Here is a 26,151-nt window from a genome sequence, read left to right on the forward strand (position 1 = left end):
AGTGAATCCCTCAAATGAACCTTGCCCTCTGCTGCCACAGGGCCTTTGCATGTACAGCTTTTGCTGCTAGGAATGCCCTTCCATGCTTGCTGCTAGATCCACTTATGCTTCTCATTCCTTCATTTGTTAGCTCCTGCCACTCTTCGGTTTTGTTGGGCTATCAAGTCCCCTGGTACAAGGTCTTACAGCACAGTGTACTTTTCCTTTTCCATACTTACTACATTTACGAGACAGATTAGGGAGTGACTCCCCTACCGCACTGTACAGTTCATATGGTCAGGGGACGTATCTATCTTCACCCTCGAGTCCCTCAGCAGAGGGCCTGTCACGAATGTCGAACAGGTGAGCAATCAATTCCCCTGAAGCAAGAGAGCTGAATGATGGGTCCCCTCGCTGCATTCATACCAAGCAAGAAGACTTCTACTGTCCTTCCCACCATTAAAATCAGGCCTCTGTAGAGCCACACGGGCCAACACCTGACAGGATGACCTGCTGCCAGCAAATTGTTTATGGTATTGAGTTTTTTCCTCCAAGCGGAGGGTAGAATTAAACAAGGCTACTCACACACACTCACACTCACACACACACACACACACACACACAATCCTATATATGGTTTGGGCTGTTGTGAACACATCTTTATTAAGACAATCATAGAGCAAGGACTTAGGTCTGCATGGAGTTGCTCATGGGTATCAGTGTGATTTTACTCTTTTACTTCCTCGAACATCTCACGTTATTACCTGGTGACAGAGAAGTACGCCAACATCCACTCTTTAATAAATTAGTTACGGAAAAGCAGATAGAGTGCAAAGGCAGCAGGTAGAGGAGGAGGGGAAGAAGCAAAGGACGGGGTAACAGGTGGTTTGGAAAACTACCGAATAATCCAGAAGAGCCGCAGAACAACCAGGTGCTGCTCTGTGGAGATCCAGAGATTGGAAAAGAAACTGGTAGAAAAAGTAGAAACAGCACCAACACCAACCAGCCTCTGACTATGAATTTTGGTTGACAACAGAAATCTATGACCAGCTAGAGCATCTGGGTCTCTTAACTTTTCTCATCAGTGATTCTTCACAGACTGTCTCTGTGTGCTGAGGAAGAGCTACTTTCTTTTGTCTTAAATTTTCTGGCCAATAATTATATCCGGGATGGCTTGTTTCATATAGTAATAAACAAAGAAACATCATGCCTGGCTTTGGAGGGATATCAGTGTTATGTAAAATTAGATTATTCTTTTTTTTTTTTTTTAAACTTTTTTTTTTTTTAAAGATTTTATTTATTTATTTGAGAGAGAGAATGAGACAGAGAGAGAGAGCATGAGATGGGGGAGGATCAGAGGGAGAAGCAGACTCCCTGCTGAGCAGGGAGCCTGATGCGGGACTCGATCCCGGGACTCCAGGATCATGACCTGAGCCGAAGGCAGTCGCTTAACCAACTGAGCCACCCAGGCGCCCAAAATTAGATTATTCTTAAAATCCATTCTGTAACATTCTTTTCCACTCCTACAGATAATCTCTTCAAGGACCCTGAAATAACAACTGGTTATGTAAAAGCACTAACCTTAAGCCTACTTCCAAAAGACTAACCACCACATAGCACAAAATCCTTGTGAATTCTGTTTTGAATTTACATAGCATTCTTTGCTAGTCTCAAGATTTCAAATATTTATGCTTTTCTTTTTTTAAAAGTCAAGTTTTTGGGATATAACAAATGCAACAGCAAAATCTCGTGCTTACTCTTTAAATAACAAGCCCAAACAAAAAATTCATCAATGTTCTAAAAGGTGAACAGGTAGAAAGTTCTTTTTGGTCAATACATAATGTTTACTGCTCAATTTACTCAGGAGACAAAACAAAGGAAAAAAAGCCTGAACAATATTTTCATAATGAAGGGATTTATAAAAACAGGATGTTTATTCAGAGATACTACCATGAAGGATAGTGAAGGATCTGTACAGAGCTGCTTTATTTATGAATCAGAGTACAGTATGAGAAGCAAGTCCAGTAACATCCTGCCATGCGAATCATATAGATTTGTCTGGACAACATCAAACACATAACGATGATTTGTGGAAAAGGGTAACAGATGGGATCTGTTACCGAGAAGAGAAATAACATGATTGCCTTAAAAATGACGGCCACCCTCTACTTCTGAGGGTCTTTAGTGTGGACACTTGAAGATGCAAAAATTACATTCATTATGTGAAAAATGCTAAATTCTTGTTACCTCACTCCACCTCCTTCCAAGAATTAAAGTGACAACTTCTGCATCATCATTCATGATCAATTGGTGACATGATCCCCTGGTGCCGCCTATCTTAACCACGTAACCTCGGGCAAGTCACCTACCGTCTCTGCCTGGATTTCCAAACTACATCACGGAGGTAACTCTGCCTCGGCTGTTCAGCTGAATTAGAAAACCCAAGTGCAGCTCATCACCTCCCACCCCCTGCCCCCTAGCCGGGCCTCGCCCAGGCCCGCCCTCACTAAATAGGAGCTGTGGCAATGACCAACCACCCACCCGCCACACACCTGGGGGAAGACAACTTCCAATTTACAGAGGAAGTTCATGCTTTCAAAGTGAGTTATCACCACAACAAACGTGTTTCTGGACGGTCTCAGGGATCGGAATGTAAACACTGGCCGGAAACCCACTAAGGAGACTTTTACCGCAGTGACAGCAATTGTAGGTTATAGGATTGGGGTGTCCCAGCTGCCGTCTGCTCTGTCCGGGGCTTGCCATGTGCGATCTTATTTATTCCTCATGGCAGTCCTAGGATGTAGGTATTATTTCCTGTTTTACATGTTGCAACAAAGGCACAGGCATGTAAGAGAAGTTAAAGGACGAACGCAAGCAGTGACGCTAGGTCTGAACCAGACTCTGTGGGGCCCCGGGGCCCCAGGGCCTTGGGACTAACCACCACATGGAGTGCAGAGTTCCAGTCTGTGCATGCTAACTGGGTCGGCAGAAAGAAGAAAAGGAGAAGGAATATTTATGGTGAACTGTAGAGTAATATTCACAGCAGAAGGCACCAGGAATACAAGTTTTCTCATCAATATTCATAGTGATTTTAAGCAAAATTATGTAATATATGTCTAATTATATTGAAGAAAACACTAGTACAAATAATTGAGCTTCAATTGTTTCACAGCATTTTTGTGATGGCCTGTTTTTCCATGAAAGCATTCCAGAAAACTCCCTGTTCCTGATCTCATTTTATCTGTAGGAAAATAAAATCAAGGAAATTGTGTGTCAATATTTAAATGTGCTGATTTCTCAGCACCCCTCTTTCAGGGGGGAATAAAGCAATGTTGGTAAGGTTCAGGACACAAATCTTTTTCTCCTTAAGCCATCAAACCTCAGAACCAATTGGCAAAAACATGTTATATGGCTTTCTAAAATAGCATGTCAGAGTTGCAAATTTAGTAAACATAAATGAGGATTTGAGCTCGTGAGGGATGCAGAGAGTCACTTCTCCTGTACATCTTTCGAAGACAATCTTCGAATATCTTTAAGAGGCAGAAGTGTTCTAGGTGAGATTTAGTACAACAGCTGATCTTTTTCTCCAAAACCATTATAATTGCTATCAGAAAGAGAATGAGAAACAAAACAAACCCTGAAAATAAACATATAATCAGGGAAAATAGTAATATATTTTACCAAAAAAAATGTTTTATACATGCAAAAGACCTAGGGAGGTCATTTGGTATTTCCTAAATTTAAGATTACAAATCACATTCTTTTCTAAAAGGACTTTTTCCCCCCCCAGATATCAATCAGGCACGAAAAGAAATCCTCACAGGCATTCAAAAACAACAACAATAACAAAAGCAGCTTCTGGACCGAATGGACACAGCTCTTGTTCAGCTGCTTAGTGATATTTTGCCCCGTCTTAACTGATATGAGGAAGCACTTTCCCCAATCATGAGGACTGTAGTCAAGGAGAAAGACACCAGCTCAGCAGTGCTTTATGAAACTGTGGCCTGCAGCATTTCGACGGTCAAGAATCAAGATCCACAATGGCCACTGATGGCTCTTCATATCGTCAGGAGCTGTGTCTTTTCACCCTTAGAGCCCCCTTCTTGGTCCAATGCCCGAGACAGAACTGTTCACAGCATAACCAATACCACCTCTGCCATGTTTCTCCCTCTTGATCAAACCTCCTCCCCAGAAGTAAACCCTTCCACCCCTTATGATCCCACTGTCCTCTGCCCCACCTCCTTCCATCATAGCTCCCCAAAGACTTCATTTCATGTATCTGTTAACAAGTTTTGTCCCTCCTTCTAGCCTGCACCCACCACGGCAGGGCCCAAAGCTCTTAGGACAGACACGGCACACGTTCGTAGACACTTTGGGGGAGTAGTTTCATCAGGTACGATGGTAGTGAGCATTAGTTTGTGAGAACACGTAACTCACAACATGAAAGCCTGTGAATGAGCACATGAAAACACGCTCAACACCACAGCCATTATGGAAATCCAACTAAAACTGCCGTCTCATTTCACATCCACTGGGATGGCTATAATCAACAACACATCTAACAGCATGTGACGGCCAGGATGTGGAGACCCTGGAGCCCTCCCACGGCTCTGGCGGGAACGTAAAATGGTGCACACCCTTTGGAGAACGGTCTGGACGTAAACTGGATGAATATACTAGAAGTCACTGAATGGTACACTCTGAATGGGTGAGTTGTATGGTTGGTGAATTCTCTCTCAATAAAGCCAGTAAAGAAGCAACAGCATGTGAGCTCTTTGGCATCTGACTAGTCTTTGACCCACAGGTAAGCAGGAACTGGACTGGCTACTAAGCTAAGGGCTTGCTTCTGACTGAGGTCTTCTCTGAATCGCTCCTTTCTTCAGTCTCTCAAAGGCTGATCATTTTTGGGAAACGAAGACAGTGTTAAAGACAGTTAAAACTCTCAAGGTCAGCTAATCTGATTTCTCAGATGCTCTACCAATTTGCTGACTCTCCGGATATACTGCTTATTGCTTTTCTCCTTCATGCTGCTTGTGAGGAGATGTCAAAGCTTGTTACGAGCCTCTGACTGGAGCTACTTGGAGGAGCAGAAGCTGTAGTCTCCAATTAGTCAAGTTTTTAACTTGAGGAAGCAGGAAGGAGACAACAGTGAGGGAGGCAAGTATGCAGATGGCCAAAATAAACAGCAAATATTCATTTTTTTCTGAAATTAAATAGGAAATTCACTGATCCACTCTTAGGACTTAAAAGCAATGGCTTACAGAGAATGAACTGTACCTGGATTCAATATAAAAGATTTATAACAAGAGTTTCCATAATTACTGTTGAAAAGCAAGATGCTGTTTTCTAATTACTAGCTTTGCTCAACCTAACTAGTAAAAACAGTAAACAATGGGGTAGAAAGTGTTGAGTCTGTCCAAGTCACAAAGTAGAAAAGCGTTAGTGATGGCAGAGGACTTCTAGCTTCCATATACTTATGAGGAGGTGGTACACGCCTCTTCTTCTTTCCGCTACGCGTCCTATAAAATGAGATTCTGTCCTGAGACTTCTAAAGAGTTAAGGGAAATCCGTTTAAATATTTCTTTAAAAAAAATACCACAAGAACCTTATGAACCTCCTAAATCAAAGACTTAATCTCATTTTTATTTTTAATTTATTTTTGAACCATCAATGCAGCTTTAACTTAAAAAGCTTTTTCACTCAAATTTATTCATAAGCAAGACAAACACCCTAAGAGAACGGAGATTAGAAGGGGTCCTTGTGAATCACTAAGGCACCATATTCAGCATGTGTGAAAACCGGGAATTAAATCACTCTCCTTCCCTGAGATATGCATCTTATGCCTTCAGTATCCAAACAACTGGGATAGCTTATTTATCCAAATCAATTAACAAAATTAAAAAGAAAAAGCACCTTCAAAGGGAAGAATCTTATCAGTATTTAAAAACCCTGAAAGAACACAAGACAGAGCTCTGTAAATCCTAAGAGGTACTTAAAACCAGAGCTAATAAAAGAAGACAAAAAACAAAAATTTTAACTTTGCTACACAGTTGAGGCACAAAAAGAAAGAAAACTAAATCATAGGTTTTGTTGCCACTATCTTGCAAATCAGGACAGAAAAAATGCCAAGGAGGAGAATGATCCTCTCCTCTCTTCCCTACTAAGTTCTTCATAGGCAAGTGACTTTTGTAGGGGGGTGGACAGACCACAACCAAATTCTTCACTGATCTCAGTATGAAAGTCCTCTGCAGGAAAAAAACACAACTCTCTTCACAAATCATTAATGTTTGCCTAGCAGCCCAATTTTACTGGAAATCACTCCTTAATCTTGATTGAAATGAAATTTTTTTTAAGACATAAGGACATTTATTGGAAACAAACAAATAAACCCACTCACACACAGTGATAAAATAAATTCCCAACCTGACACCATCAAAAACTTTATTTTTTTTTTTAAGATTTTATTTATTTGACAGAGAGAGACACAGTGAGAGAGGGAACACAAGCAGGGGGAGAGGGAGAGGGAGAAGCAGGTTTCCCGCCGAGCAGGGAGCCCGATGCAGGGCTCGATTCCAGGACCCTGGGATCATGACCTGAGCTGAAGGCAGACGCTTAATGACTGAGCCACCCAGGCGTCCCACCATCAAAAATTTTTATAGTATTTAACGCTATTTTAGGACTTCTGTTTAAAAAACAAAACACATTCTGCTCTCTGAAACTCTTTTCCAACTCCACTCCCTACAAAGGATGAGTTAGGAGTAGGCATTTCTCATCACTGCATAACACACCTGTAGAATGCTTTGTCAAATTACATGTACGCAATTATCTCATTACATGTGACAAAATTAACTTGCTCTTTCCCTCAGGCTCAATCTGTAATAATGGAATAACACTAATACCAAACTAAATTAAAATATGCAGGCATGTCCACTCTGTAAAAGCAGAGACCATCTCCTTTGCTCATTATGGTTATTTTAAAGATGCTCCGTATTTGCAGGCACATCACAAGGTTGATGGGGTAATAAGCAGGCTCATAGTGTCTCATTAATCACCTTTCTGTTCCAATAGAGGTTTAAATAAAGACTCTACAGTAGCACAGTGAAGCACGATTTTAACAATGTTTTTCTTCCTACTCAAAATACTGACCTACTGTCCATGCTTATCAAACATGGCACCCAATAGGTGCTTCATAAATGTTCACTTCTGTTGATGGCAATAATGATAAAGGTCTCTTTCGGGAAGAGACTTACAAACAGGTACAGAAAAGAAAGAGGCACAATGGCAAGAATTGAATTTAAATTTAACTGAAAATCAGCAACAAGAGAAAGTCCTGAAAGACTTTATGTTTTTATCTAAAAAAGAGAGAAAGCAGTGAATTTTTCATAATATATATTCATTCATGTTTTTAATATTTATAACTGACACACCTGATTTACAAACAAAAAATGTGAACTATGGAATTTATTTAGATTTGATTTACTTGAATCATCTTTATTAGATAAATTAATTTTTTATTGTCACATATCCAAGATGATCCTCCGCACATGAATTTTTACTATGAAATAGTTTAAAAATTTAAATGCTATATGCGTCCAAGTTTTTACTACTGCGCTATCCTGTTTCTTTCTATCTACTTCCAAATTTATTTTTCAAGCTTATGTCAAACAAGGCATATATGATTGAATAAGTGATCTGAAATAGCCTCTTTATTCTTCGCTTTCTAGGTTAAAAAGGTGCTCCATTCTCTCTAGGTTAAAAAGGTGCTCTGTGTTTAGTGATGAAACTTATTCATTTATTTTGCCGACTTTTCATCTAAAATTTATTCAAGGAAGAGCCAGTTCAAATTTACATCATTTGAAGGAAAAATGCCAAATGCTCACCCTTCAAGATTACATATATATATATATATATATATATATATATATATATATTTTTTTTTTTTTTACCTTCCTTTTGCATAAGCAGATAAATTCTCCGTGTCACGGCTGCTGAGTTTCCCTGCTATTTTTATTTTCTACTGACAGAATATTCAAAGCTGACAAATGTGGTAGGAACAGACATAGTTATTAAAAGCTTCAATTTACAGCAAATAGTGACAGTTTGCTTTTGCTACTCATAAAGCAAAATCGAGGAGGTGTAAATACACGGGGAAGGTAGAACAAACATGCTTTAGATCTTTTTAAAATAGTTCCAATAAGCAATGCTCATTTGACATATTATTCCAAAAGTATTAGTTTAGTCACTGATTCAAAAAATAAAAATAGAATTATGGCTGGCGACTTTCAATAATACTTTAAAAACTTTACTTATGGTTATCCTTTGTGTATCTAAGGAAGGCTTTTAAAAAATCACAGATAATTAACTTAAAACACAAGATGGAGAGTTCTGTACTAATTAAAGAATCATCAAGTATGTGCAGGAGGAAAAAAAATAAGGCAAATAAGCAAAATATTTCCACTGCATAGGAATAGCTGGTTTGTCAGAGTTGAATTTCCTACAATTGACAATCTCCTGACTTTCAGTACATTTTACTAATTGTTGAGGGGGAGAAAGACTTGAATGCACAAGAACTATGTAAATTCTGAGTAATGGCAGGAGTCAGATAATGTCAGGGACAACACCGAAATGTTTGACATGAAACACTTCATAACCCTTATGTGACCTCTTTGGAGGCTGAATCATAGTGGTGTTAAACCATAAAACATATTACCAGCGGAATTTAGTAATGGCAAGAGAGACATTGCGGGGCAGGGGGGAACCAGGAAAAATCATACAGAAAAAGCAAGTAAACTGTCTCCCATTCAAAAAGCACGTCATCAGCGAAAGGGGCTCATTTAGAAAGTCTATTCCGAGGCAGAGACAATATGAGGAGATGATGTCCCTGCTCCAAAGCAAGAAAATCAAGTCAGAATCTGGAAAAATGAACCATATCCGGAGACAAGCTTTTGCCAAACTTCCCAAGGTGACGGGAATGTTCTTTATCTTGACTGTGGCGCTCGATACATGGATATAGTCACTTCTCAAAACTCAGGGAGCTACATGCTTAAGGGACGTATGTTATATGTACATAATTTCTGAACTGAAAAAACTTATGACTTCCAAACATGTATTTATTTTATTGCATTAGATGCAAAATGGAGGGTCTTCCGTTAATTTTCAAAAAACTCTTTCTTAAAAAGCAGGAAAATACAAAAGGGAGAACTGAGAAAAATCTAGGGCACAAAATAGGAGTGGAGCAGAGAGACAAACCATTAAACTTTGAGTCACCAATGGAAAAAAAAAATCTTTCCAAAGACTCAAATAGTGCTCACAGGGGCAAGTGAAAAAAGAGAAGGAATGATGCCTCCCTGACATATTAATATATTTAATAAGTAAGTGTTTGTTTAATAAACTAGGCCATGAACGGCATCTCCATTTTAAAGTCAATGAGATATACAGAATAGTTCACTGATGCGCCTAAGGATACACAACTAGGACAGAGCCAGGATGCAAATAGATCTCGCAGACTCCTACACATAACTCATCTCACAAAACAATACTCTGTGTGCATATTGTGTGTGTGGTGTGTAAAACATAAAAATAAGAACCACTGTTAGCTTCATATAGTAGTGATGAGGCTTTCCGCCTCGCCTCCACACAGGATGGGTGAGTATAAATGTGCTGGAAACTATGCGCATGAACTAAAACAATCGCGAGTTCTTTTTCTTAAATATTCATTCATTCAATGGCTTAAAAATCTGCAACATTATACTTGGGTATGCAAATATGTATCCGCTAAACGCTTAACAGCCTAAAGAGCTCTCTGACTAGATATGTTGAGTGTAATTTTATTCTCTTAGCACAATTTTTTATTATGATTTGATTGAAGTTAGTTGTACTTGATTTCAGAAAAGCAGGCAGAAGATAATGCCAGACAAGACTGCATTTTCTGTGGATTAGTTACTGAGCTGTGCTTTTGGAAATCTTATAGAGAGTGGGAAAGAACGGTACTCTTGAAGGGATGTCACAAAAGTTCACTGAGGCTCAAATGTGACACCAGAGCTGATGGGTGCCTTGGCTGGTCCTGGAAACAGTGTTCTCACATACACCCCGTCTTGGGTTCCTAAACACATGAGATTCTGTGTTAGCAGTGCCCTTCCTTCCATATGCCCTCTGGTAAGGTCAGCTGCACAGCCTCAGAGGGTCACAGCATGACCTTGTAGCACAAATGGTTTGCCCTGTGCAGCTCATTGTGCTTATTCCAAACTTCAAACACACATACACACATACACCCCAAAATGAAGGAAATCTGTCAGTATATATTTCAAAATCACAATCATTGATACAACCCACATACACCTTTTCCTTCCTAAAAAGAAACATACATTTTGCATCATTCCATAAAATGTGCAAAATACAATCTAATCATTAGTCAATGGATATTTGAGAATATAATATAGGGGTGAACCACCCAATTCAATTGTGACAGTCCTTAAAATTTTCGCTCAAATGAAGTTTGTATCTTCTTCCACAGCGAGACATGGAAGACCAGTCATGGGATGATAGAGGCAATAGCTTAAGAACATGGGCTTGGGTCTCAGATTCTGGTTCAAAGCTGGGCTCTGTCACTCAGTAGCTGCATTACTGAGGGCAAAAAAACTTAATCGGTTAAAGCTTCAGTTTGCTGATCTATAAAGTGGGGATGATTATATTTTCCTTCAACTTCATAAATTATCCTGAGGAATCAATAAAAAAACTTACATGAAGGGCTTAGCAGAGTATGTGGCATACATGCTCAATAGTCCTATAATTATATATATAATTTTGTATATATGTATATATAATGCAATCTAACAACTCTATAATAATCACTTTGAATAATGCTATAATAACAAAAATACAGGAAGTATGTTTCCTTTCTTCCTTAATACTTTTATTTATGAAATTTTATTAGAACATTTACATGTTGTTATTTAAAATGATGAATTAAGTTGCACATAGTTAGAGAAAAATCAGGAAGGAACAGAAAGCGTAAAGAGCAATCCTACCACTTGACAACACTATTGATATTTAAAGTGTATCCTTCAAAACCTTCTTAAATACACATTTGCAATTAAGTATAGGTATAGAGTCTGCTTTTTAAATTTGTAATATATTACGAAAATTCCCCAAAGCCATTGGTCTTACACAGCATTAAATGGCTGTCTAGCACTCAATCATACTGCTGCATCATGACTTCCCCAATCATAGGCTATGGGGCACTCTGGTATTTCCAATCACCGCTATTATAAATGAGGTTAAGTTTTTGTTTCATTGGTTATTTGTTAAGAGGATTATAATCATGTACAAAATAAAGCAAATAAGGTGAGCTAAAAGAACCCCATTTCTTTCAAGGCTCTGACCAGTAGCTGTCGGGTGGGGCTGTCGTGAAATCGATGTGTTTCAACAAGTGATTTCTTGGTAACTGCAGAATTCCTTTCCATCATGCACCCTCAACCAACCAAGCATACATAGCATATGCCCAATCCTATTCTTGAATTAACAGGGGTAAAGCTGCAAGCGCTTACCTGACCTTACAGAATTAGCTTACGGTGTACTTCCATAAACACATTATGTAATGCAAAAAGAAAAGTGGCTTTGGCAAAAGTGACAAATTTTACTCAGGGCTTTTACAAAAAAATTCTTGGAGATAGGTCATTTAATAAAAAAAAAAATTCTCATTTCTTGTACTAATTAACAAAATTAGAATCAGCAGAAATAAAATGTGAGCCAGACATGTTCATAGCTATCAATGTTTTTCAGTACCAAAAAATTAGAAGAAACAAACAGATAAATAGTGTTTCAAGTAAAAACACCCTTCTCTTTAAATCCTGGAAATATGCAAATACAATATAGCTTCATACACTCAGGAAACTGGTTCTTTATTCCACAGAGATTTTTCTGTCAGTGTTACAAGCTAAAAACAAAATATGAATGACAAGTGCACATACTTAGCTGATAGAGAATACAGAGTCCAATACTAACCACATTAATCTCTCATAGAGGTTATGTGACTTCCAGGCAGAAATATTGATTCAGACCTAGTCTCCTGCCACCAAGTTTGACAAGTGTTCTAATCTGAGCTGGGAAATTTCTCCCCAAAATGGTAACTTTCAGTACTTCCCAGAGCTCATCTGGCTAACCTGGTAACTAACTTATCTAGTTTAATTCATGCATTAAGAACTTTTTAATAAATAGGCTGCTGGATAACAGGAGTATATACACATAGACCTCACTGGATACTGGAAGTTATTCAAAAGCTAGTAATTGAAAGAACCAGGCAACATTCTCTATGTAGTTATCCTAGGTTAGATTTTTAGCTTTATGGGGGTTTTTTGGGTCATTTTTTAATATTGCCACACTTTAATCATACTCAACAATAAGAACAATTCAGTAAACAATTTTAGAGCTTACTCTTCTCAATCAGATTTTTGTGTGTGCATGCACAACTGAGAGTTTGGAAAATTCTCATTCTTCCTCTCCCACAATTTCCTCCAGCTGCCCAGGGTCACCCCCACAGACAGCTCTTGAACCCATGATCATCAAAGTCGGCAGTCCTCCTTGACCCACGCCAAGGCACAGCGTGATCGTCCACTGGATTCTTCTTCTAGCGGATAATCGGGTATTGTGCTATCATTTCTCTTCATCTCAAACACAAGGAGTTTTAGTGGCTTATGCCTCCTTTTCCTTTCCTCTAATCACTGTGCATCTTGGGTTTTTTTGATTTTTCATTTTGTATGCCAATTCGTCAACTTCAATTACAACAGAAATAAAACCACAATATATGTGAGAAGACTCTTCCTTAACGTTGTCTTTTGAATTATCTACTCAACTTGGGGGTTGAGATTTAAAACAACAAAACTGGTGTCATCTGGTAATGTTCTAGATCTTTCTCAGCAGATCTTTCTTTCCCCTTGAAAATATAAACCAAGTCTGTCCCCATGTTCAAGATTTGATCAGAGAATATTTTGGCATCAAAGATAACTTGGTGTTTATTAAGAAAGCAGAGTAACTTTTTGGTTAAGTTACTTTTCTCCTCACATGTAATACAACACAAGGAATGTCAGACTTTATTTGGCTGCCTGGGTCTCTGAAGGGAATGAGATGATAAGTACGTGAGAATCCCTGCTATTCTCATCCTTCCCCACAAACAGTACTGTTCTAAATTTTAAACTTGTCAAACTGGTAGATATAAAATGGTATCACTGTGGTTTTAATTTGTAGTTCTCTGATCACTAATGAGGCTGATTGTGTTTCCTGTTTCTTCACCGTTAATGTTTCCTTTTCATTGAAATGTTTATTCATACCTCTAACCTAGTGTTATTTTATTCATATAATTTCTTTATCTGTTTTAGATACTAATCCATCCTCAGCGATATGTGCTGCAGATTACTTCTCCCCACTGTGGCTTGTCTTTTCAATTTGTTAAGCATATCCTTTTGATAAAGTGAACATTTATTTTGATACAGTTGAATTTATCAATTTTTTTTCCTTTGCACAGTTTGTGTTTTTTTGCGTTTGGTGTTAAGAAATGCTTTCCCCTCCCCCCCCCCTTTTTTTTTTGCATTCTGGGTTTCTTTTATTTTATGAAAAAGCTGATTTCAAATCTACATTAAACGAAGCTGAATACAAAGTCTTCGTGCAGGAGGCCTGGTGGTCTCGTTTATAAAAACCTATGACCACTGTCCTTAGGTCTTAAAGTTTCAGAAAGGATCCTTCGGATGGCTTTGCATTTGCATGTTTCAATGCCAGAGTGCAGGGACAGACCCTGTGTCCGTTGGAAGGCCTTGGTCAGCCCCCAGAGTACCAAGTCACCTCCGCGGTCACCCTCAGCTAAAGAAATTACGTCCACAAATTTTCCACTTCCCGTTTTTTTTTTTTTTAAATAGTTAAGAGATTTTATTCTAGTAGCTATAATTACAGTGCTCATTTGTCGAAATGAAAACTGAAAACGAGTATACAAAACAGTTGATTATTAATCGTGTGTTGAAAGCAGTAAGAGGTTCCACAACACCAAATAAACCAGTTCTGAGGATTTCCCCAAGATAAAGTTTAACAGCTCCAGCTTCTTCAGTGTTTATCAAAATACAAAAGAAAACAGTAGAGGTCGTTGTTTCGATGGCAAATCCGACCCTTGCAGGCTGAGGGAGTAAAAGCACATGTAGACAGGAGTTCCGGGGGCTGAGGCTCTAGGGTGATGGCCCGCCCACCCGCACTCCTGCTGGTGAGACCCCAGGCAGCCCGGAGCAAGCCAGAGTGCCCACGCCGACCCAAGGGAAGGCCGGGGTCCCTCCAAGGGGTCCGTGAGCAGTGACCGCAGCCCCCAGCCTGTCTCCTGGGCGGCTGTGTGAGCACAAGTACAAGCACAAACGCTAGGGGATGCGGGATGACCCAAGACAGAGCGAATCATAGGGACCCTATCGTGACCATGCAGAATGGACCGTGGCTGGTTCTGCCCTGTCTCACGTTCCCGACGGGAAACGGATCACTGGTGGACTAGACTCTGGCCGCCACTGTAGAACCGACACTAGGCGTGTTTCTCCCTTCTGTGTGTTCAAGTGTTCTCCTTATCTTGTATTTGTAACGATTTTTAAAAATGCACTGAGTTCAGGTTAAAAACCAACCACCAAAATGGATCTCAGCACAGATCTAAGGCCCAGAGGAGGCGTGCCAGGCTGGTTGGACACAGCGACTCCCGGAGGCCCCGCCTGCCTAACATCCCTTCTCAGTACTGAACAGTGGGTTGATTCTCTTTTCACAATTAAAAAAGCTGAGTAATATTGCATAGGAGTACCAGAAACTTCCTCGTTGGGAACAAAAACTATTTACATTAAATAAAAACCCGGCTGCAGGCTGTGTCTGCACATTTACGGCATGGTGAAGCACACTGTGACCGACCATGGAGACAGCTTCTGGCACTCACACCACATGAGAGTAAAGCAGGGTGGAAGGAGGGGTGGGGGCGTGGCTCACTTCTGGTTCCAGAGCTGACTGGACAGCCAGTCCAGTCCCTCATACAGCCCATCCCACTGGTGGCACAGGTGGCCTGAATGTACCAGTTCCTGTGGCGCAGGGACCGCGCCTCAGCTTGTCCGTGATCTCAGCCGCGTTCATGCCGCTGGGGAGGTCCTGCTCGTTGGCGAACACCAGCAGGATGGCATCCCTAAGCTCATCTTCCACCAGCATCCACATGAGCTCCTCATGGGCCTCGTTCACACGCTCTCTGTCGTTGCTGTCCACCACAAAGATGAGACCTTGTGTGTTCTGGAAGTAGTGACCCCACAGAGGTCGGATCTTGTCCTGGCCACCCACATCCCACACAGTGAAGCTGATATTCTTGTCCTCCACCGTCTCCATGGTGAAGCCTATGGTGGGAATGGTGGTAACGATCTCACCCAGCTTCAGTTTGTACAGGACAGTGGTCTTCCCCGCAGCATCCAGGCCCACCATGAGAAGGCGCATTTCTTTTTTGCCAAAAAGGCCCTGGAAGAGGTCTGCGAAGATATTTCCCATGCTGTAGGCGGGTGGGAGCAACACTGGCCAGAGAAACCCTTGGTGGCCGTGGCAGCGGCGGCGAGGCTACTGCTCTGAGCCAGGCGTTGGTTTCGCTCCCACCTCCATTTCCCGGTTTTGCCTCAGGTCTTAAATTTGCAGCCTCATCTTCATCAACAGTTTCCATCACGATGTGTGTGATACAGTCTGATACACGTGCATCCACACATACAGCTAGAGAGCATTCAGCAACATCACCTTTGTTGTCAGTTTCTTCCTTCAGCTCCCAGAGAGGCTCTCTCTTGCTCACTCACTTCTCTTTTTTTTTTTGGTTCATTGAAAATTCCATAGTTTTGCTTTCCTTTTAAAAGTTGGTTTCATGATTTAAAGATTCAAATATTTAATCTACCTGGAACTGATTTTCTTTACATGTCACAATCTGGTTTCATTTTTCTTCCTCCACGTGTATAATCCTGCAACTGCATTGCTAATGGGACAGTTCCTCGTCTTTCCACTGATCTGCAACATGCGTGCTGCCATAAACCAAGTTTGCACGCATGCATATATCATGTATGGGCTTTCTATACAGTTCCAGTGGTTTCTTTGTCTACACTAATACCCTAATTCCTCAGTCTTCATTACTCTTCATTACTCATACTTCATACTTCATTACTCAAGGTTTATAACAGACCTTGATCTCCATAAGGCAATACCTCTCATCTCTCCTCTTCTGGTAATTCCTTAGGAAGGTCTTGGTTATTCTTGACCCTTTGCTTTTCCAAACAAGAAACCAGAACTAGCCTGTCAATTTGAACTATCTTTTCTCTCTGGTTCCTTTAACGACTCCTCTTCTGTCTTTGATGTCCTGCCCCCCCCACCATGATATGTCTAAATATGAATTTGTGCAGCCTGGTATACAGTGTATCCACTCTATATGAACATGCTCATCTTTCAACATTTCTGGGAAATTCTATCTTTACACACTAAATAACTTTACAAGGATGTCTGCAGAGCAAACAACCTTAGAAGATAGAGTCTCCCCCTCTGGCACAGAGAGCAGATCTGTTTACTTTCCTGGAGATAAAATAATGTCTCTCTTTGCTGGCCAAAGAGCAAATTTGCTTACAGTCCATTTTAAAAGACTGGGGTCTCTGGATGTGCCTCAGACTTCCTGCACAACCCACTCTGCCTCACCCCCATGTGACTTGGGGAGCATGGGGAATAGGCTTGAACATATAGCTCAGGATGCTTAATGCACTGTAATAAAGTCCTTTGTATCTGGCCCTGAAGTCTTGCATCTTCAAAGAGCATCTGCGAAACTGTAGCAAGCTTATTAAAATAAAAACAAAATTTTCATTATTTATTCATTAAATTGTTATTATGATGAAGTTTCAAGACCCTTCAATTCTTGACCATTCCCCCCATTTTCAGTATTTTAACATTTGGAATTCCAAATTGACCTGTGTTCCATCCTTTCCTTCTCTCATCCCTACATCTTACTCTGGACTATTTCTCACCTCCTTTGTCTCTCTGGGCTTCATGTGGGGTGATATCTCTCGTGATCTTCCAATCCATTCATTCTCTCCTCAGCTGTGTGCGACCCTCTACTTAACCAACCTACTGAGTTTTTATGTCTCATGATTCTATTTTTTTCCTTGTAATTCTATTCGCTTCCTTTTCAAATCTTCCCGAACATTTTGGATGGTCTCTTATTCCTGCCTTGATTTTTTTCTTTATGTACTTCCCGTGCATGTGTTTCATATTCAAAATCAGCATTCCAGTGTCCTTAGGGCATCAGGGACCTAGTCTGTTTACTGTTTTTGTTGACTTTGGTGACCTATGGCTTGTGTTATTCCCCATTTGGTAATTCCTGGGTTGCTGTGTTGAGTATTCGGTATTTTTTATGGTAACCCTGTATACGCTAAATCTGGAGGAATTTTTGAGGGAACTGGACTGTTAATGCTTTCCTCCAGAGAGGACTTAATGCTTATATCTAACAGGTACCAGAGGGTTCTGCCAGCCTGGACATGTGTTATTTAAATTTTTTTAGGTTAGGGTTTCCATGACCCTGTAAGAATTGTAAATTTATACCCCAGACTCATCCAAAAATAAGCCTGTAGTAGCAGACTGTCAGAGGAGATGATGAATACAATGATAACTATTTTTCTTCCACTTAGAGCAACAGGAAAAACCATTTTCCTCATCTACTCCCTTTCCTGGTGAGCTCAATTTTTTTTCAGCTCTCATTTTCTCTGAGGGTATACCTCCTTGTGAATGTTCTCACTCTGTGAGAGTGTTTCAGTTTTGGGCTTCCAACATTACCCAGACCCCAGACCTCTTGATCTCTTTTTGCCCAAGGGAGTTAAGCTGTGAATTCCTTACACAGGTATGGCGAGTAGGGCAGTCCTGGCCTTTTTACCACACCCCTTCGGTTTCCAATTACTATATAGACTTTATGCCCCTTTGGAGATTTCCCTTACTCTCTTCCAAGTTCAACAAAACATCTAAAAAGTCAGTTTCTCTGATTTATTCTGCATCTAGTCTTTCATGGTGAAAGGGCTTTCAGAATATCTGATTCCCATACACAATCATTTCCATGTTTTCTTTTTTGTGCACACAGCCAAAAAATGGGCAACTTTTCCATTTTGCAAGTGCCTTTTACAGATGCTTAAAATGAACTGACCATACGAGGCAAGAGAGATTCTGAAATAACAGCTTTTCTGTAAACTACAAATTTAGACCAAAAGCATTCTGCAGCACTCATACAGCTGATACGATCTGATACTGGTATAATCTGATACTGCATTTATCAGACTGACATTTGTATGTTAATAAGATTAAGGCAAAGCATTTTCACTGACCATTTTACCACATGTACCCATAGGTAGCACTTTGCTTTGAGAAATATTGGGTGAATTTTTTGAATGAATTTCTGATGGAACAAAAGACTAGAAATCCTTGTGTTCCAATATTTAAGAGACATCATGAACAACTACCACATACTTGAAAGAGAAGTTACCTTAAATTTTTGTTGAATAATATAATATAGCTTAGCTTCTTACTGATTCCACAAAGACTTCTCCATGTTCACTTCCCTAATAAAATTACACTGCCACTTTTTAAACCATCCTTCATGTATACATTCTAACCTGTCTTAACTCTCTCTTTTTTAAAGATTTTATTTATTTATTTGACAGAGAGCAGGAGAGAGAACGAGAGAAAGCACAAGCAGGGGGAGCAGCAGAAGGAGAGGCAGAAGCAGACTCCCCACTGAGCAGGGAGCCTGATGTGGGGCTTGATCCCAGGACCCCGGGATCATGACCTGAGCCGAAGGCAGACGCTTAACTGACTGAGCCAACCAGGCGCCTGTAACCTGTCTTAACTCTCAAAAGACTCTTGGGCATTTTAATTTTGGCAATTTTTTGGTCACAGCTTTAGAAGTATATTTTTGGTTATTTGACAAAATTAAAAAAAATCCGAGAATACAGAGAAGGAGAATCAATAAATGAAAATCCTGTTGAAATTCTGTGTATGTTTAAAGCAAAGAAGCTTCAAGACTTCAATTAGACTTTCTCTGATAGTTCATATGCTAATTCCTACTTATTTTAATTAAAGAAAAAACTGGAAGCACTTTTTCTTGCCATTTTGAAATTAAAAGACAAAATAATCAAAAAAATCAAGCCGAAGACTATTCCGTGGAGTTAAAGATAAGATTAAATTTGATGATAATCCTCCACGACTAAGATGCTGGCTATGGTGATAATTTGGGGCGCATCTCTCTGCAATCCCTCAAAAACCCCTCTAAGTTTGAAAGGATGAAAGCATATTGACTCAGTATAAAAAAAAAGAAAGGAGCCAGAAATCATGATATAAGGAAAAGCCCACTCAGGTTCCTTGGACTGTGGCCTGCACTTCACGCGGCCTGGACACCTGTAAGCATCTGCCAGCCACCGCGCTCTGTGCCACGACGAGGCTAGCAGACATGTTCACTATCCCTCTGAACAATTCAGTCAGGACAGTCCATGCAAAGGCACCCTGCTCTAAACAAGGGGCACTATGTGTTCACGAACAACGGGAGGAGAGAATCATCTGTAACAGTCTAGCTGGTTCTGCCCCTTTTCATGCCCTCAGAGAGGAGAGTCTTTATCTTGGGAAGATGAAGGGATTGAATATAAAGATGGATTACTATTTCAGGTTATAATTTGCTTATTTGGGGATCTACTTTCTTAAATGGAAAGAGCGGCAAGCCGCATCAAGACTTTTTGAACATTTTCCTCCTAATGCTCTTGATAATGGGTTAAAAATATTCTTCAATTAAGCCTCCACACCGCTCTGCCAGAACCAGCGCGGGACCGTTAGCTCTCCCACGGTGTGACACCGGAGGCTGGTGGGCCGGGAGCTCCGCTGACAACCAGAAAAGTCACAGGAATCGCCAGTCACCGAGCAGAACAACGACCTGTGTCGTCGGCATGCAAAGGTCACCCGTTGGTCTTTCTTAGTCTCACGCGTGGTCTCCATGAAAATACAGAAGAAGGACCCCACAAACTGGTGTGCCGACAACCTTTTAACTTGAAGCACACATACGAAAGTGCAGCTGAGCCTGAAGGCGGTGGAGCCCCTAAACCCATGCTGTTAACGAGGTGAAATCACCTCTTTTCATTTTCGCCTGTCAGGAAGGGCTGGTCCCAGGGCCAGGGCGGGTAGGACCTCTAAGAAAAAGAATGCCCAGGTGGGCAGTGGGGTGGTTCTGGGAGGTGGTGGGCAGTGGCGCACTTTCGAAGAAGGGCAAGTTCGAGTACTATATACACTCCAGGAGTCCCAAAAGGGACGGGGGGTTAAATGTGCCTTCATGAACACTGTTTATGGTACAAACACTGACCTTTCCTTTACTGAGAATTTTATAGAACCCACTAAAATGTAACAGCTCAGAAGCATCTAATACATCTCCTTTAACACATGACTCTGATTTATAAGGAAGAAAGGATTCATTTTCATGTTAGAACTTTATGAGATCTCCAGGGAAATTCTCCACAACTTCACAGACATTCCCTGTTCCCAGGGCTATAGCGATTGTCCCGTGGAGGCATTCAGATGGAGCTGCTCATGCTCGCTGAACACAGTGCTAGCTCGGGGACGGTCAATTGTTTTCTCCATGACTCTTGGGTGTATAGAAAGCTATTTCTAGAGGATTAACAACAACTAGGATGCCAAACCAAGAGGAGCAAGGAGGTGTTACATACTGGATAAGAAGCCACATATATAAACAATGACATCTAGGACAGGTTCAATGAATGTTCCTATGGATAAGCCAGTGTTTCAAAACAGATGGAGCACTCAACTTTGAGCCAGAAGACGTGGCTGGAGTCTGCTATCCTAGCTGGGTAATCCTGGGGAGGTCACTTAACCTTTTACAGCTGTGCTTTCCACCCATACAGAGAAGGGACTAAATTCGATTGTCTGAGGCTTCTCTGAACTCCAGTATAATTAATATTCTAATCTAAAAAGGTTTTATTCTTCTTTCCTAACATCATCCTCTAAGTTTTTACCAATTTAGAGACATGTTATTGGAGATTAATATCTCTTTATGCATATTCTTGCTAAAACCATAGCCCACACTTCGTGGCATTCCATGACATGGTATTATGATTAACACTATTTATTCATTGACATTTATTGAGTGTTTACTATGTGTCCAACACAGTTCTCAGTACTCTACATGCATTATCTCATAGAATCTTCTTTAACAACCCTATTAGGCAGACACTATTATTCAACCTTCCAGAAGAGAGATAATCAGTGCTCCAAATTTTAAAAAATAAATCATAAGTGGTGGATTTAGGATATGAAATGAAGGTAGTCTGACTCCGGAACTCACCATCCCAACTACACTGTCACACTGACTGACCACAGCAACACCCTACTCAACAAATAATATCTAAAGCAAACACAGTTCTCCCTAAAATCTACATGAAGATTATGAACTGCTACTGTTTCTCTACTATCCTGAAGAATTCACATCTTGTCCAAATTTTTAGGTAACAGGAATATTTTGATACCTAAAGATTGATGATACAGTACCTTTTCATATTAAATAAAGAATTCTGTCTGAAATATATCCCCTAAAGAAAAAAAACCTTGTAATTTTCCTATGGAGATAGATGATTTTTTCTAAAACTATGTAAAAGAACACATTAGGCAAAACAGAAATGATAAAATATGTATTTGGGAGATGCTGATACTGAAAATATTCCATGGATCATTCTAAAATTTAGACAAATTTCTATTACCATGCCATGATAAAATGGACAAGATAATATATTGAATCAAGGAACAAGAACTCAACAGTTCATCTGGGCAGCTACGCAGTTATGAATAATTTTAATAAATATGCAAAGCTGGTATTCTGCCACATAAAATAGCTAGTCAATTGTGAATCTGAAATATATTTTTAGACTATAATGTGTCTGTCCTTGGAATTAAATAATTGATTGTCACTTTAATGAACACTACTATTTTTGATTTTAGGATATCTGCATTTTGTCTTGTGCTTTCTTAAGATTAATTCTGGTCTCTTCACCATTTTAACTGTGACTATTTTATAGATTAATTTTATAACTCGATTTTTATTCTACAGCTAGGTTCTTGCATACCAGAATACATTGCTAATCACTTGCCAAATGCATCTCTATACCCTAGAGATAACACTGCTGAACTAAGTTCAAGGATATGATTTGAAATAATAAATCCTATCTGCACCACACAAAATATATACAAGACGACATGGAATACATGTAGAAACAAATGCATCTTAAAGACCAACTCACCTCCTGCTGTAATTGAATAAGGACATTAACAACGACACCTTCAAACTACATGTTATTTTGAAAATATTTACCTTAGCCTTTCCTAATGGTCCGTGCCCAAGAGACTAGTTCAGAGAGTTACATTAACTACCACAGTATTGTAAAGACTCTGGATCTGTCTTGGTCTCAAGGATGAAACCAACACTTAGCAAGGAGGAAACTTATACTTTAGCTGTCTATCTAGTTAAGAAATCAGCTCTGGAGGGCGCCTGGGTGGCTCAGTTGGTTAAGCGACTGCCTTCGGCTCAGGTCATGATCCTGGAGTCCCTGGATCGAGTCCCGCATCGGGCTCCCTGCTCGGCGGGGAGCCTGCTTCTCCCTCTGACCCTCCCCCCTCTCATGTGCTCTCTCTCTCTCTCTCATTCTGTCTCAAATAAATAAATAAAATCTTTAAAAAAAAAAAAAAAAGAAATCAGCTCTGGAAAGCAGTAGATTTTCCCAGATTTGCTTTTCTAACTATATTCAGTATAGGTAACAAAAAGAAGTAAGGAATAGAAGTTAAGAGCCTTAAATACCAGATGAGACTCTGCCTTGTGGTCTTAAGCTAAGTGACCTCTAAGCCTGTTTATTATAATTAAAGCCACTCCATTAATGAGTACTTACCAATGGACATGAACTAGTGTGCACCATGTGTGCATTCTCTCACAGTTCTTATAACAGTGCAACTGTACTACAGTGTAGTGCAATAGTATAAAAATACTGTATTATTAACTCCACTTTACACATGAAAAAATATATGCAATGAGCCTGCTTGATGTTAGGCACTTAGAAGCTAAGCAAAAATGATGAGCCAAAAGACATAGGATCTCAGCCCTCCTAAAGGTTACCAATACAGTAGGAAAAAAATGTATTATATAATCAACATTACAAGAGCAGTGAGTGCCAAGATAGGCACAAGGTATCCTGATAATAAGTGAGGACGGTGAGTTGAGCTCAGATTTGGAGTAAGACCGTTTGAATTCTGGCTCTAGCATATATAATTATATCACTGGGCACTTAGCTTAAGACCACAAGGCAGAGTCTCATCTGGTATTTAAGGCTCTTAACATCTATTCCTTACTTCTTTTTGTTACCTATACTGAATATAGTTAGAAAAGCGAATCTGGGAAAATTTACTGCTTTCCAGATCCCTGAGATCCCTGTATTTCAGTTTCTCTCTCTGTAAAATGCAGATTATAGTACCTACCTCACAGAGTTGTAATGATTAAATAGTAAGTGTCCAATGAACAGTTGTAGTTGCTTTCTGCTATTGTAATTATTTGACCTTATTGAGGGGTGAGGGCAGTGGGGAAGGTAGACTCCTCACATAAAGGAATCAATGACCTAAAATCTACAGAACAGTGGGAATTAACGAGTCCGTGGGGGAGGATGGGTGCTGGGTAAGAGAAATGTTTCAGGCACTTGAAAAGGTTCAATAAACACACTATGATATTAACTAGCTAGGCTATCTTAGATCATTTAATCACTTGGGATTCAATTTCATCATCTGAAAAATAAGGAGGGGAAATTAGATAATCACTCTGATTTCATAATCTTTATGTTTCTATAAAATTTGAACACAGTAAAGCAAAACATTGGAAATATAGGTCAGCTGAACACATTTTACTCCTTTCCCTAGTAAGGAGTAGGGCCAAAAAGGCCTTAGATGAAAATTTTAAGAACAGTCCCACTTTATCTCCTTTCTACTCCCCTTGTTCTGATCTCCCTCATTATTAACTTTCCTACATCTGTAAATAAAAGGAATCACACGGCAGTAACCTTGTTTCCATCTGTGAAGGTGGTTTACATTTCTCTAACTGCAATGTCAATTTTCTCTTTCAGGAGGATCATCCATCGACATGATTCCAGGCAGCTCTGTCTTATCAAAAGGACTGCTGTATATAAATATGGCTGGATGTTTAAGTTTAAGTTTATATTTACCAAACTGCTGATATAACATATATTTATGACCAATTTTTCCTCCTTAGTTGGCAGGCTAGTGTCTAATTAAAGGAGGGGTCCAGGGAAGACTCAGCCAAAAGAAAGATGAACTGTAGCTCCAGCCTAAATTGGATTCCTAAATTCTAGGACCATAAAACCTCTTCCCTAATAGATCTCTCTCCATTTAGGATTATCCAGAAACCTCAAAATCAGGGTACATAAGACCAAACTCATCTTTCACTCCCTCCTGCCTTGACTCTCACCCCTTTCCTCCCATGTCCCCTTGGTCAGCACCGGTCAGGCCCAAGGAGAGCCCCGCAGGGACCTTTCAGCTCCAGACTGTGGACTGAAATGAAAGAATCTTTTACATCTTGAGTGGAAAACCTGGGATCGAGGGCATGGGATCTGAGCTATTTTTATTTTCTTTTTTAAGGTAAGTAATGTAATATGGAGCTTACCAGGCACTATCTCCACAACGATACTATGATACAGGCACTCATAATTCTATATTCTATTTAAAATATTTTCAACTTTATTTGGAAAAATTTTATCCATACTCAAGAGTCGAGAGAATAATATAAGTTCCCATGTACCCACCCATCCAGCTTCAAAAACTATCTACTCAGGGCATGTTCTATTTCATTCATTTTCACTTCTACTTACCCCCTTCCAACTCCACCACATTATTCTGAGGCAAATGTGAGAAATTATATTAGTTCATTCATAAACATTTAAGTATATAATCACCAACTATGACCAAACCTAAAAATTCCTTAACATCATCAAATATCCAGTATTCAAATTTCCTGATTATCTAAAAAAAAAATCTTTTTACATTTTGTTTGAATGAGATTTTGTAAAAACATGTAAATGTTTTAATAAACTCTAGTTATTCTTACTGATATCCAAACTGTCCCAGATTTGGCCAATGGGAGGCTTGCCTCTTCAACCTGGCTCTCGAGTTCTTTTGACACAGTCTTTTATAGCTTCCTTGCTTTCTAGATTGACAGGATATTACAGCTCAGTTGTATATTCTTCTGATAAAGACCTGGAATTAGCCTTATTTTTTTTTAAGCTCCCAGAGTTCTTTTAGTGATAGTATTTAAATATAATAATCCAGAGCCAAGAGTGATATTGCTAGCACTTTGAAAAATGTCATTGGAATTTTGAATGGGATGGCGTTGAAGGTATAGATTGCTCTGGGTAGCATAGACATTTTAACAATGTTTATTCTTCCGATCCATGAGCATGGAATGTTTTTCCATCTCTTTGTGTCTTCTTCAATTTCTTTCATGAGTGTTCTGTAGTTCCTAGAGTATAGATCCTTTACATTTTTGGTTAGGTTTATTCTGAGGTATCTTATGGTTTTTGGTGCTACTGTAAATGGAATCATTTCTCTAATTTCTCTTTCTACAGTTGCATTGTTAGTGTATAAGAAAGCAACTGATTTCTCTGCATTGATTTTGTATCCTGCCACATTACTGAATTGCTGGATGAGTTCTAGTAATTTGGGGGTGGAGTCTTTTGGGTTTTCCACATATAGTATCATGTCGTCTGTGAAGAGAGAGATTTTGACTTCTTCTCTGCCAATTTGAATACCTTTTATTTCTTTTTGTTGTCTGATTGCTGTTGCTAGGACTTCTAGTACTATGTTGAACAACAGTGGTGAGAGTGGACATCCTTGACGTGTTCCTGATCTTAAGGGAAAGGCTCTCAGCTTTTCCCCATTGAGGATATTTGCTGTGGGTTTTTCATAGATGGATTTTATGAACTTGAGGAATGTTCCCTCTATCCCTATACTCTTTGAAGAGTTTTAATCAGGAAAGGATGCTGCATTTTGTTAAATGCTTTTTCTGCATCAATTGAAAGGACCATATGG

The 26,151-nt window shown here is 39.7% G+C and overlaps 1 protein-coding gene and 1 pseudogene across 6 annotated transcripts in view; both read right to left on the reverse strand.

Moving 5' to 3' along the window:
* Positions 1–26,151, reverse strand: part of RSU1 (Ras suppressor protein 1) — a 192,343-nt gene that overhangs the window by 39,852 nt on the left and 126,340 nt on the right. The window lies entirely within an intron of this gene.
* Positions 14,235–16,884, reverse strand: LOC118538815 (ADP-ribosylation factor 1 pseudogene; annotated as a pseudogene).

The sequence above is a fragment of the Halichoerus grypus genome, chromosome 6 (assembly GCF_964656455.1).
Source record: "Halichoerus grypus chromosome 6, mHalGry1.hap1.1, whole genome shotgun sequence".
Taxonomy (NCBI): Eukaryota; Metazoa; Chordata; class Mammalia; order Carnivora; family Phocidae; genus Halichoerus; species Halichoerus grypus.